Here is a 12,394-nt window from a genome sequence, read left to right as displayed (position 1 = left end):
GGTATATATCCAAAGGAAACAAAATCACTATCTCAAAGAGATATCCTGTACCGCCAGTGTTATTTACAACAACCAAGTCATGGAAACAACCAGTTTCCACTGGCTGACAAATGGATAAAGAAAATGTGGGATGCCATATACAATGTAATATTACTCAGCTATAAAAAACAATGAAATAATGCTACTTGAAGCAACATGGATGGACCTAGAGATCATACTAAGTGAAGTCAGACAAAGACAAATATCATATATACCACTCAAATGTGGAATCTAATTTTAAAAAAGATGCAAATGAACTTACTAAACAGAAGCAGACTTATAGACATTGAAAATAAACTTATGGTTACCAAAGGGGAAACGTGGTGGGGAGGGATAGATAAATCAGGAGCTTGGGATGAACACATACCTACTACTATATATAAGACAAATAACCAGCAAGGGCTTAGTGTATAGTACAGGGAACTTGATCCAATATTCTGTGATAATCCATATGAGAAAATAATTTAAAAAATGAATATATGTATAAATAAGGGACTCCCCTAATGGTTCAGTGGGTAAAGGATCCGTCTACAATGCAGGAGACACAGGAGATGCAGGTTCAACCCCTGGCTAGGGAAGATCCCCTGGAGGAGGACGTGGCAACCCACTCCAGTATTCTTGCCTGAAAAATCTCATGGACAGAGGAGCCTGGTGGGCTACAGTCCATGGTATTGCAAAGAGTCGTACACGACTGAGTGACTAAGCACGTATGTATAACTGAATCACTTGGCTGTATATCTGTATTACCTGTATACCTGGTTGGGGAAGATTCCACATGCTATGGGGCAGCTAAGCCCATTTACTGCAACTACCAAGCCTGTGCTCTAGAGCCTGTGAGCCACAACTACTGACCCATGTATCTAGGGCCTGAGTTCTGCAGCAAGAGAAGCCCACGCACCACAACTCAAGAGCAGTCCCGGCATGTTGCAACTAGAGAAAAGCTCCACAGCACCGAAAACCCAGGGCAACCAAAAACAAAAAAATAAATGAAAATATAGTTAATTTACAATGTTTCAGGTGAACAGCAAAGTGATTTAGCTATATGTTTTCTTTTTTGGATTCCTTTCCATTATAGCTTATTATCAGATACTGAATATGGTTCCCTGTTCTATACAGTAGGTATCTGTCTGTTATATATTTTATATATATAGTACCGTGTATACATTAATACCAAACTTCTAATGTATCCCCCCTCAACTTTTTAATGAACCCATATGGGGTTTCTGTTAACACATTGACTTTTGTAAGAAAATAAAACCTGCTTTGTTTTTAAAAGATACTTGCCTTTTTCCAATAATAGAAGTTATACACACTCTATTTCTTAAACGTTTTATTTTTTAGAATAGATAGTATACACATAATAAAATAAACATATGTAGATATTTTTCAAAAATGTAAGAGTATGTGCGTGTATCACTCTTCATCCTGTTCATGACACCAACTGCCTTGCTGTGTCTCACTGTGCACACTGTTCGCTGAACCCAGGGTACGCAAGGCTCGAGCTAAGGGGCTGGAAGAAGACTCAAGGAGCTGTAGGAATTGCAGACATGTTTTTTCTCTTCTGGCAGATGCAGCAACCGTAGCATAACCTAACACGACACACCCTCTCTCCTGGCTGACACAGCAGCCATTGCACTAGACACGCTATAGTCTCTCTCCTCTCATGGCTGACCCAACGGACACAGCTGTGACACAGCAGTAATGCCGCCACGTTCTAGGTGGAGCTCATGTATGTATATAGCACAAAATAGCCTGTGACCAAGCAAGTACCTCAAGACACGCATACACAGTGCTGTAAAGGATCTCAGCTGTTACACAGTCATTTACAAAACGTGGGGCAAGAGCAAGAGGCTGTCGGGCAAGAGAGCCTGACCACGCCACCGTGGCTAATTTGCTCTCTCCCCACAGTGTGCGAAGTTGCTTCAGTCATGTCCGACTCCTTGTGACCCCACGGACTGTAGGTCTCCAGGCTGCTCTGTCCATGGGATTCTCCAGGCAGGAATACTGAGGTGCGTTGCCATGCCCTCCAACAGGGAATCTTCCCAACCCAGGGATCGAACCCTCATCTCTCACATCTCTTTTCAAATGTCTTCCTCTCAACCCAAATTTCATTCCCCACAATTAACTATTAGCAAATTATTGTGAATACATCCAGTTTCAGAGATTACATCTCATTTACTCTTGTATCCTCATTACCTATGGCATAATACTTGGCTCATGGAAAGGAAACAAACAATAAACAGTCAAGGACGGATAAATGAATGGGAAGCCAGAAAAGTGGAAAACAGGTGAAAAGAGATAACGGACAGATGGCTAAAAGACACGTAGATGAAGACTGGACAGATGGAAACTTGGATAGAGAATAGATTGACAGATGAACACATACAGAGTTGAATGTTATTGAGAAATCACTACTACATGACTTCAAAGTGTTCCTCTTGGGAATTATTTAGCTGTTCAGTGGTTAGGACTCCATGCTTTCTCTGTTGAGGACCCAGGTTTAATCCCTGGTCAGGGAACTAAGATTCCACAAGCCATGTGGCAAGGCCAAAAAAAAAAAAAGTGTCAGTCCTTGCTAACTGACCTTTCTAGTGGTCCCTTTCCCCTCTCAGAGATCCCTGCTGAGCCCTCACACACAGAGCCTGTGCTCCACAACAGAAACCACCACAGTGAGAAGCTCGCACAGTGCAACTAGAAAGTAGCCCCCACTTGCCACAACTAGAGAAAGCCCACGCAGCAATGAAGATCCAGTGCAGCCAAAAAATAAATAAATAAAAAATTTTAAAAAAGAATAGCAACCCCAACTGAGGACCAAATTGGTAACCTAGAAGATTAAATAAAGGAAATCTTCTCAAATGTCTTATAGAGAGAAGGAGTTGAAAATTTTGAGAATGAAATTTAAGAGACAGGGAAGATAGAGCATAAAAAAAGGTCAACATTTCTTAATAAATATATCTGAAGAAGAGAACAAAAGAGGACACAAAAGGAGAAGAACTAAATAACAGGAAATAAAAATTGCCCTAAACCTAAGAAAAGAAAGGCCCACTTAAAAGATCCTTAAGAAACTAGCAGGATTGCAAAATGGCAATGAAGGAGTGAAGGTAGCAAGATGCAACTAAAACCACTGTATATCACTTTTTAACTTTTTTTTTTTCACTTTTTAACTTTTGAAGTTCAAGTTATGTTCACAAATCATCTATTCACAAAATAATCTGTAAAAGATACAAGAAATAAAGCTAGATAAGTGGAAAGAAAAAAAAGACCTACACATTCTAGACAGACTCTGGTGAAACTTTAGAATTCATGGATAAGTGAAAACTCCTAAGAGAGGAGAAAACCAAGTTTCTAATAAAGAAACTTCCCATGAGCAACAAGAAATGCCAAAAAGCCATGAAGCTTAGTTTTGGGTTCTGAGACAAAGACTTTTTCTTAATATAGACTTCTGTATTCAGCCCAACAATCAATAAAGTATGAGGAGAAAAAAACATTATCTGATATGCAAGAACTCAAAAAACCTACACATCCTATATGAAAAAGCTAATTAAAAAGAGATCCTCAGCTAACCAACAACAACAAAAGACAATCCAAGAAAAACCAACCATGGGATATAATGAAAAACTGTTAGCTGAGTACAACCCAAAAGACTTGAAAAAAGGGCAAAATATGAAGATCCACTGGGCATTGATACTTGGAAGATTGTTGCAAGCAGCACTTATTTGGTACCTAAGTCTACACTTCCCTCTCTATGGGTCTCAGCATGCTAATTAATTCAGCAATAAATTCCATAATCATAATATTTTAAAGCTGTTGAGTGGTTTCCAGTGTTCACTTTTAAAAATCAACCCATAGACAAAAAGCAGTGGATCAACTAGGAAGCTATAAAAATTATACTTAAAAAAATCAGGAGTCTAAGAAAAAGAGTAGTAAAAAATTTTGTTACTTTCCTTAACATTCACATCGGGAAGATCACAGATAACACGTAAGGTTTTATAAACTAAGAAAAAGACATCGAAGTTTACAGTTCAAAATCATAAAAGAACTTACAAACATCTTTAAACAAAGGTAATAAATTTGAAGCTTGAGATGGAAAAAGGGAAAAGAGGAGGTAGTGAAATCTCACAAAATTGCTCAGCTTTTCTAGGAAAGTCAACAGAAACTGCCTAAAGTTGATAAATCAAGACACAGAATTATACGTATGTCACTTAGAGTTATAATGGTAAGCATCAGCAAAACTTAAAACAGAAGCAGTTAACACGGGTTATCTCTGAGAAGTCAAGGGGGCTTGGGAGTAGACAGTAAGAAGAAAGGCTTTTAGTCTTCATTTTACATACCACTAAATTGTTGGGAGTTTTTTTTAACTCGTGTGCAACTATTACTTGATAAATTTTAGTAGCACAAAAAAATTTCTACTTGATACAAACATACTATAAAGATGAAAAGATTGCTGAGAAATTACTTAATAGAACTCTGGTTTTCTAAGTTACACAAGCTCAAATTACATATAAATATTCAGAAGAAATGAAAGTCAAAAAGATTTTTTTAATTTGCACCATAATCCAAAACAATAGGACTCACTCAGTCTCTAAGACACTCTTAAAGGGAAAGGGGAAAAGGAAACTAACTTTTGTAAAAAGTAACACAGTTTGTGCCTCAAACTGCTTAGGTCTTTCACCAAGTGAATTTATTTAACAATCATAACAAAAAATAACTTTCCTACAGAAAGATACAACTAATCCCTCTATGAGGAAAGTTTTACCTTGTTTTTCCAGCAGCCACAGACTTACCTTTCTGTCAAAATGCAAATATCTATAAATGGCTGTAAAATAGTTTGCCATGACAGGACTTTGGTCTGTGGTCACAGAACAAAACAAAATTAGCTGGCCTACATGGTAATTAAATCCATATCCTAATCATATTCATAGTAGTAACCGAGGTCTACCACAAAGTCTCACTGAAATCATCTCTTTAAATAGAAAATATACAAGTTTCAAACCTCTATAAGGAGGGTGTTTTTCCTTCAGAAAGACTATTCTATTCTATTAGAAATTAAAGATATTTTATAGAGACATAAATTGTTTGAGAACTTTACAGGTTTTTATTTCTCTTTGATCCATTACCCACTTCGGTATAAGAACTAAACCCTCAATAAAAAACTACTGCTCCACACTTGTATCTTGAATTACATCCTGTCCTCTCTCTAGAGACTCTCTTTTATCCTGCACAATGCTTGCTCAAAATGGCTATTACAGGAAGTGTTGGACTATCTGCTATTTATAAACGGACAAAAATCTTTAAATAGTTCTCTCAGCTACCTCTTTATGGTTCTAGACCTTAAAAACTACCTCTTTTTAAAGAAATACTCATGTTGGTAATTCAAAATGTTAAAATGCTCCTTGAAAAAAGCAGAGTGTGTACCTTTATTTTGGAATCCAAGCTGCACGAAACTATATAGTCACAGTATCACAAGTTAAGGAACAAGTGGATCTTTAAAAATACATTAGTCAAATACTCTTAGATGTTTACCACCAAGAAAATTCCAGGTTGTAATATATTCCCTTCAAGCTTTCTATATTGATGTCCAACTTTCACTACACTACTTGAGAATTCGGAAAAAAACAAATATGTAATTTAACATCACATATTAATTTTTGATCCAGCAGATCCAGTTCAAAATATAGTACACAAAAGTAAAAATTCTTAATTCATCCATACTGACATCCACTGTACTTAAAAAAAAAACCAACCCTTTCTATGGATCTACTTTTTTCCTATCTAAAACTAAGACATGCCTTTCCAATACTGCTAAAACAGTAATTTGAATTTCCTATGCAAGCTAATAATTTAGAATTCACTTTTTATATATTAATAGTTTTTATTTTTAAAGCCTTAACATTCATCTTCCTTATTCTCAGCCCTCCTATCTCCAGTCTTTAGTGATTTATATTTGGTACATCACCATATTTCCAAATAATTTCAAAGCACTACTTCCAAAGGTAAACAGCTTTTAGAAATTTAACTGACAGCAATACTAATATGCACAAAATACTGTACCTACCGGGCTTCCCAGGCAGCTCAGTGGTAAAAGAATCTCCCTGGAGACTCAAGAGACACCGGTTCGATCCCTGGGTCGGGAAGATTCCCTGGAGTAAGAAACAGCAACCTACTCCAATATTCTTGCCTGGAGAATTCCATAGACGGAGGAGCTGGTGGACTACATACAGCCCAAGGGGTCACAAGAGTCAGTCACAACTGAGCGACTGAACACACACACACACTCTCTCTCTGTACCTACTAAGATATTCATCACAGTTTACTAGGAAAGGGCTGGAGACAGACTAAATATCCATCAAGAGGGATACTTAAATGCGTTATATAAGTCAATACAAAGGCATATAATGAAAACTATTGTAAGGAATTAGGCATCTCTGTATATAAGACATGTATTACATACAGGGCTAAAAAATATAGAGCAGAAACTGTACAGCAGTGTGTGCTCAGTCACTCGGTCGTGTCCAACTCTTTGTGACCCCATGGACTGTAGCCGGCCCAGGCTCCTTGGTTCATGGGATTTTCCAGGCAAGAATACTAGAGTGGGTTGCCATTTCTCCTCCAGGGGATCCTCTCCACCCAGGGATTGAACTCGGATCTGTGGCTCCTGCACTGACAGGCAGATTCTTTACCACTGAACCACCTGGAAATCCCACTTAAAAGTACACTACTACTTATTAAACACACATACTCCCAAGAAAATTCCTCTAAAAAGGAAAACCAAGAATGGCTGTCTCGAGAAAGGGAAAAGGGTGACTGGGAAAAGGAAAACTTACAATACATTGTGCAAACGTTTTTATTTGTTTTGGCTTGGAACAAACTCATCGAATGTACACAAATTACAACGATTTGGTAAAACATAAAGGGTGGCAACCAGATTGTATAATCTTTTTTATGCATGTGCATTTACTACTAAATACATATGCTTTTTTTAATGAAATACTTTTTTTTTTAAAGTAATCAACTATCCTTGATTCCACTCATAAATTGAAAGCTTTTCAGTTCAAGTACTTGTTTGCTTTACCAAATTATTTCAGCCTCAAATTTTCTTCTATTATCTTGAAAGAAAAGACCCAAACCTTCTGATTTCATTTGTTCACACTGTCACTCATTTTCATAGAAAGGTCACTTCATGGATTTAAGAACTGTTGCTAAGCCACCTGCTCAAAAAAAACCTCAATACTGCTAAGTCCAATATCATTGTTACTGGCCAGTTTCTTGGTCACACTAACCATGTTTCTTGAGCCACATGTGGCTAGTGGCTGCCTTATTGGACAGCACAGATACATTTTCATCATTGCAGAAAATCCTATTGGACATCAGTGTTCTAGACTAAGGGTTGCCAAATTATAGCCTGTGGGCCAAATACACCCCACTACCTGGTTTTTTTCCTACTGGAACACAGCCATTTTAATTTGTATTCATTTATACATTGTCTGTGGATACTTTGGCACTACAATGGCAGATTCAAGTAATTTTGACATAGATAGTCCAGTCCACAAAACCTAAAATATTTAGTTTCTGCCTCTTTAGAGGAAAAGTTTGTCAACCACTGTTCTAGACAATCAAATTTCATTGAAAAGAATATTCCCTCTGGGCTTCAAAAACAAAGTTTTGAAGGCCTGAAGTGCACAAATGAAGAACCAATTAAATAAACTCATGGTCACTTGATTTGCTAAGTGATAAAGGTACTTAATTTTTTAACATGAATCCATATCAAAAAATTTCCTAAAATGTTTGAACGCTGGCATTTTCTAAGCATCTCTATAAAATCGATAGTAAAAGCACAGAAGACAGATTACTACAGTTAGCAATTTTAGAAGAGGTGGCCTAAGAGGGGGAATGCTTAATAATTCAAAAATTACCCACATTACTTATCAATCTATTAAAAGAAATGTATGGACTATCTTGAAAAACAGCATATAATTTCTTTGAGAAAAAAATTACACTAGACCTAGTTAATGCTATAGAAATATTTACATTGAACTGCTTATCTCATGTAATATCACTATATTTCAGGCTTTCAAAACAAATACTGAAAACATAAGTTAAGTATGTTTAACTGAAAAGAAAAAATATATATTCTTTCCAATTTGGGGCATTTTTTAAATTTTAATGCAATTTTTGAGCGTTCTTACATGCTCAACCCTGTACAAGGTGGAGATAGGAGGATGACAATGACCCATTTGTAGCAAATAGTTTACAGAGCAGATTAGTATCACAGTGATATTATACACATGAGAACAAGAGGGGCAGAAACACAGATGAGTACACTGGGTGACTAAGGAAGACTTCTAAAGAAAAGCTATTTGAATTGGGTATTGAACCGGGAACAGGAGTTTCCCAGGTTTGTGGGAGGGGGAAAGAGGAAAGAGAAATCGCAGATCAACACCATTCTGGTTTGAGTATGGAAAAGACAAAAGAGACATGAAAAGGAGTTAGCAAATCCTAGAAAAATATGAGCAGTTGAATGCTACAGAAGCATATGGCTTGAACACACTGAAAAAGGAGGGAGGTGGTGGCAGGCATAAAGGCTGTAAAGACTAAAGACTTTAGGATCCAAATGCAAACGGTTTTTACATGCCAAACTAGGGAATTAAAATCTGATGGAATCGGATGAGCCACAGAGAATGTACAGTTTTCCAAGAAGAGATACGACATGATTGATTTTATTTCGTAGGAAAGTAACACTGGCAGCAACTTGGATCTAGGACTACAGTGAGAAAAGACTAATGGCAGAGACCAATTCGGCTATCGTGCAAATCAGAGATGATGGCCAAAGGTAATGACAGTGAAGATGAAGAGACACCAGATTAAGAGAAGCAACTACATCAGGCAGAATCTACTGGCCTGAACTGCTTTTTTAAAATGCCCCTCATATGGGACACTTTCCTTTTCCATATTTTTTCGATATAGATGTAGTATCCTTTGCATAGAAAGTTTACACAGTAAGATAGTCAAAACTGGAAGCAATACGGTCTTCTTTTTCTCCCAAGGTATTAGGAGGGAAAACACATTAAAAAACGCAGGAACTCAAGATTCAAGAAATCAGGATTATAGGCTTGTCTTTGCCAGAACTATGGGCATGACAATCTCTTAAAGCTTTGGTTTTCTCATTTGTAAAAAGAAATTAGACTAGATGACCTAAAACCTTTGAAAGTTCTAAAATATTATGATCATTAATAATGTATCTTAAGTCTTTGGGAGGTCTCCAAAAATGCAAACACAATCATCTATATTAACTACAAACTGATGTGAAAAAACCATCAAAAACAGGCAGACACTATTGTACCTATCATTTATCTATATGTATCTACATGTACTGATTACATTTATTGTGAAGGATTTCATGACAGACACTAAGACATGTAGTTACCAACTACTTCTCATCTGAAACCCTTAGGCAAAACTGAAACTCTGTAAGATGGCTCTGTCAGCCATTTCACTTTCAGTTACTGTATTTCAAAATATCCCCCAAAAGGAGCATTCTTTTATTGGAGTGGTTTCAAAAAACGAAATGAATGTCTGCAAAGTTGAATGGTATTATTGTTGGGTATAAATTTTCAGACATAACGCTAGTATGGAATCATATTTGCCTGAATCTGTTACAAAAGAACATTTTTAACAATATCCCTTTATCAAAGAAAACAAGAAGTGTTTCAAACTTGATAAATATGGTCTTGAGATTTGTAACCATACTGTTATGTGACTTTTTCTTAATGTTGAAAGAAAAACTGTACTACAAATTCTTGCTCATAAAGTCTAGAAATATTCTAGTTTCTCTTCAAGAATAACTTTTATGATTGATTAAAAAAAAAAAGTTGAGTCAAAAAATCCTCTTCCTTCAGAACAAAAAGATGAAACAAATCTCATTTTTATTAAAGGTGAAAAACCCAGTTGTAAACTCTGCATCTCCATTCTGTTACAAATTTATGTAGCATAATTAACAGGGCCTAAGTTAAAGTCATGTTTCAAAGGAAATAACATTCTACGGTTTTGTAAACTCTATTAAACTATAAGCAGAGGCTTTTCTAATGAAGCTATATGTTATATTACTTCTTCCAGTGTTTCTTCTAGAGACCTGAACAATTTTTTGGCTATATGCTACACTATATACACCAGAATAGTTCCTCTTTAAGGTACTCATGTGATTTCTCTCTTGCTCCCTAAAATAGCATTATACTTCTGAGTTAACCAAAATGAATTCTGGAAAGAGCTACACTGTAATTTACCATGATCAAAGTGTAAAATCCTTGAGGATGCAAATTTGTATCAGTTTAGAATCATCACTAAAAACTTTCTGTTCTTTCAAATCAGCTGGTATCAATGAACACAAAACTAATCCTGCTACCAAGGCACAAGAGATGTGGGTGTTCACTATAAAGCCTCAAATCTCAACTAGACTCTTTGTCTAAGAAAAGTCTTTATATTGATTTTTCTTACATGTAATTTAGTTATTTAAACTAATGCTTTCAGATCCTAAAAGTTTTTTTTAAGTATAATATTTTGAAGATACACAAACTGATCTTACTCTACCACAGAGGCTTTATTAATTCTAATCAAACAAGTTTCACTCAAGAAGGAAGTGTATTCAAATCAAAAATTTTATTAGAGGGGAAAATATTCAAAAAGAATAGAAGCAGGAATTAAATAATCTATTAGGTGTTGTAGCCTGTGCTATTCAAATACAATTCAGAAGCAGAATTTTTAACTTTTTTCAAAAGTTGCCTACTTAAAAAAATTTTTTAATCTTTTTTAACAAAATTAAAATACATTTTAAAAATTCCAGTTCAAATATATTACGGAGTTAGCATGAGGAATATGAAAAACACCACCTCTGATTTGTTTTCTAACGCTAACGTCCAAACAGGAAAGCTAGATGTTCTTTCCCCAAATATATCTGGTAAGACTCCCACAGGAACACCAGTATAACAAGTAGCATAAATATTCCAAAAAACAAAATACAACTATAGTACTTCGCGTTCCAAGATATTCATTCAAGGACACCTGGCAATTAACTAAAGGAATTATGAGAAAAGTTTACAAACAACTGAATACTCTGGGGCCCGTTCAGCTACAACAAGAGAAAAAAGTTAGTTGCAATAATAACAATCCTTTACACTTGCAAAGTACCTTGTAGTTTTCACCATCCTTCATGATAAAACAGTTTATAAAGTTGTGCTTGCTCCTTCCCTGTATGAAATCAGCAAGCAAGCAAACGCGCGCACACACACCCACACACTACTACTACTTCGGTCCTAGAGTCCATCAATCAGCCATGTCAATTACAAAAGCGTGCGCAGAACGATAAGCAGCACTTTAGATCTTTCTACCGTTGTTATGGCTGATAATCAGTTCATTCAGAAATGTTTCGCTATGATCCTAAAAACTCTCTTCCACGTAGTTTGATCGTCTTTAAAGTTTAAGCAGGATAGGCAGATGTTCCTGGGCTCCCTAACTCTGGGGAAGGGGAATTCCTGCCAGGATGGGCCCTCAGGTGACGACTGACTTAAACCCACCCTTCTCATGCAGGGAGCTGGTTCCACCTGTCCTGGAGGACGAGCCTCGTGCCCTCCAGGACGAAGGACAGGCATTTTTCAAGACAACGTCCAGCCCTTCTTCTCCCAAGAGAACAATCAGTAAGAGCTTCTAAGGAGTCCCTAAGATTATCTCTCAACGCCCAGGAAAACAAAGATTCAGGCCCAGCACTGTGTCACTCGAATTCCGTTCTGGATAATCTAGGTGCCCGATAAACCTCAGCAAGCAGTGGTCTGGCAGAGGATGGAGTGGAGGACGTAAGAATACCCAAGATGCGGCGAAATGAGGTACAAGAGCGAACTCGGAAGTTCTGCCAGCAAAACGTGGTTCGTCTCTCAGAAGGTCCTACATTCGAAGGGAAGGTGCAGAACTGGAAATCGAGAATGGGAGAAAGCGAACTCGCAGCCTGGCGAAGCGGCGTAAAGAAGTGGCCGCTAGGCACACGACAGGGACAGAACGGACCGCGCCGAGGGACCACCGGGCTGGCTGGCCCCTAGGGCCAAGGTGCCCAACGGCTCACACCGGTGAGGCTGGCGAAGACCCAGGCACTCGGGGCCGCCCGACAGACTCCTCCGTGAGGTTTCAAACCGCCGCCCCCGGGAGGCGCTCAGCCGATTGGAAGTTCCACCACGACCGTCACCAGCAGCCCAGGGCCGGAGCGGCAACTCCTCGGCGGAGCTCTCCCAGCCCTCCGCGTCTCCCCTGGAGACCAGACACCCCCCACAAACTCCACCTCCAACCGAGGTCCCGACTCGAGTCCCGCCGCCAG

The 12,394-nt window shown here is 37.7% G+C and overlaps 1 protein-coding gene across 10 annotated transcripts in view; it reads right to left on the bottom strand.

Annotated features, from left to right (window-relative positions):
• Positions 1–12,394, bottom strand: part of CDK19 (cyclin dependent kinase 19) — a 226,365-nt gene that overhangs the window by 162,361 nt on the left and 51,610 nt on the right. The gene's annotated exons all lie outside the window — the stretch shown is intronic.

The sequence above is a fragment of the Giraffa tippelskirchi genome, chromosome 9 (assembly GCF_054371585.1).
Source record: "Giraffa tippelskirchi isolate mGirTip1 chromosome 9, T2T-mGirTip1v1.2.pri, whole genome shotgun sequence".
NCBI lineage: Eukaryota > Metazoa > Chordata > Mammalia > Artiodactyla > Giraffidae > Giraffa > Giraffa tippelskirchi.
Note: the sequence above shows the minus strand (reverse complement) of the source record. Positions and strands in the feature narration are given on the sequence as shown.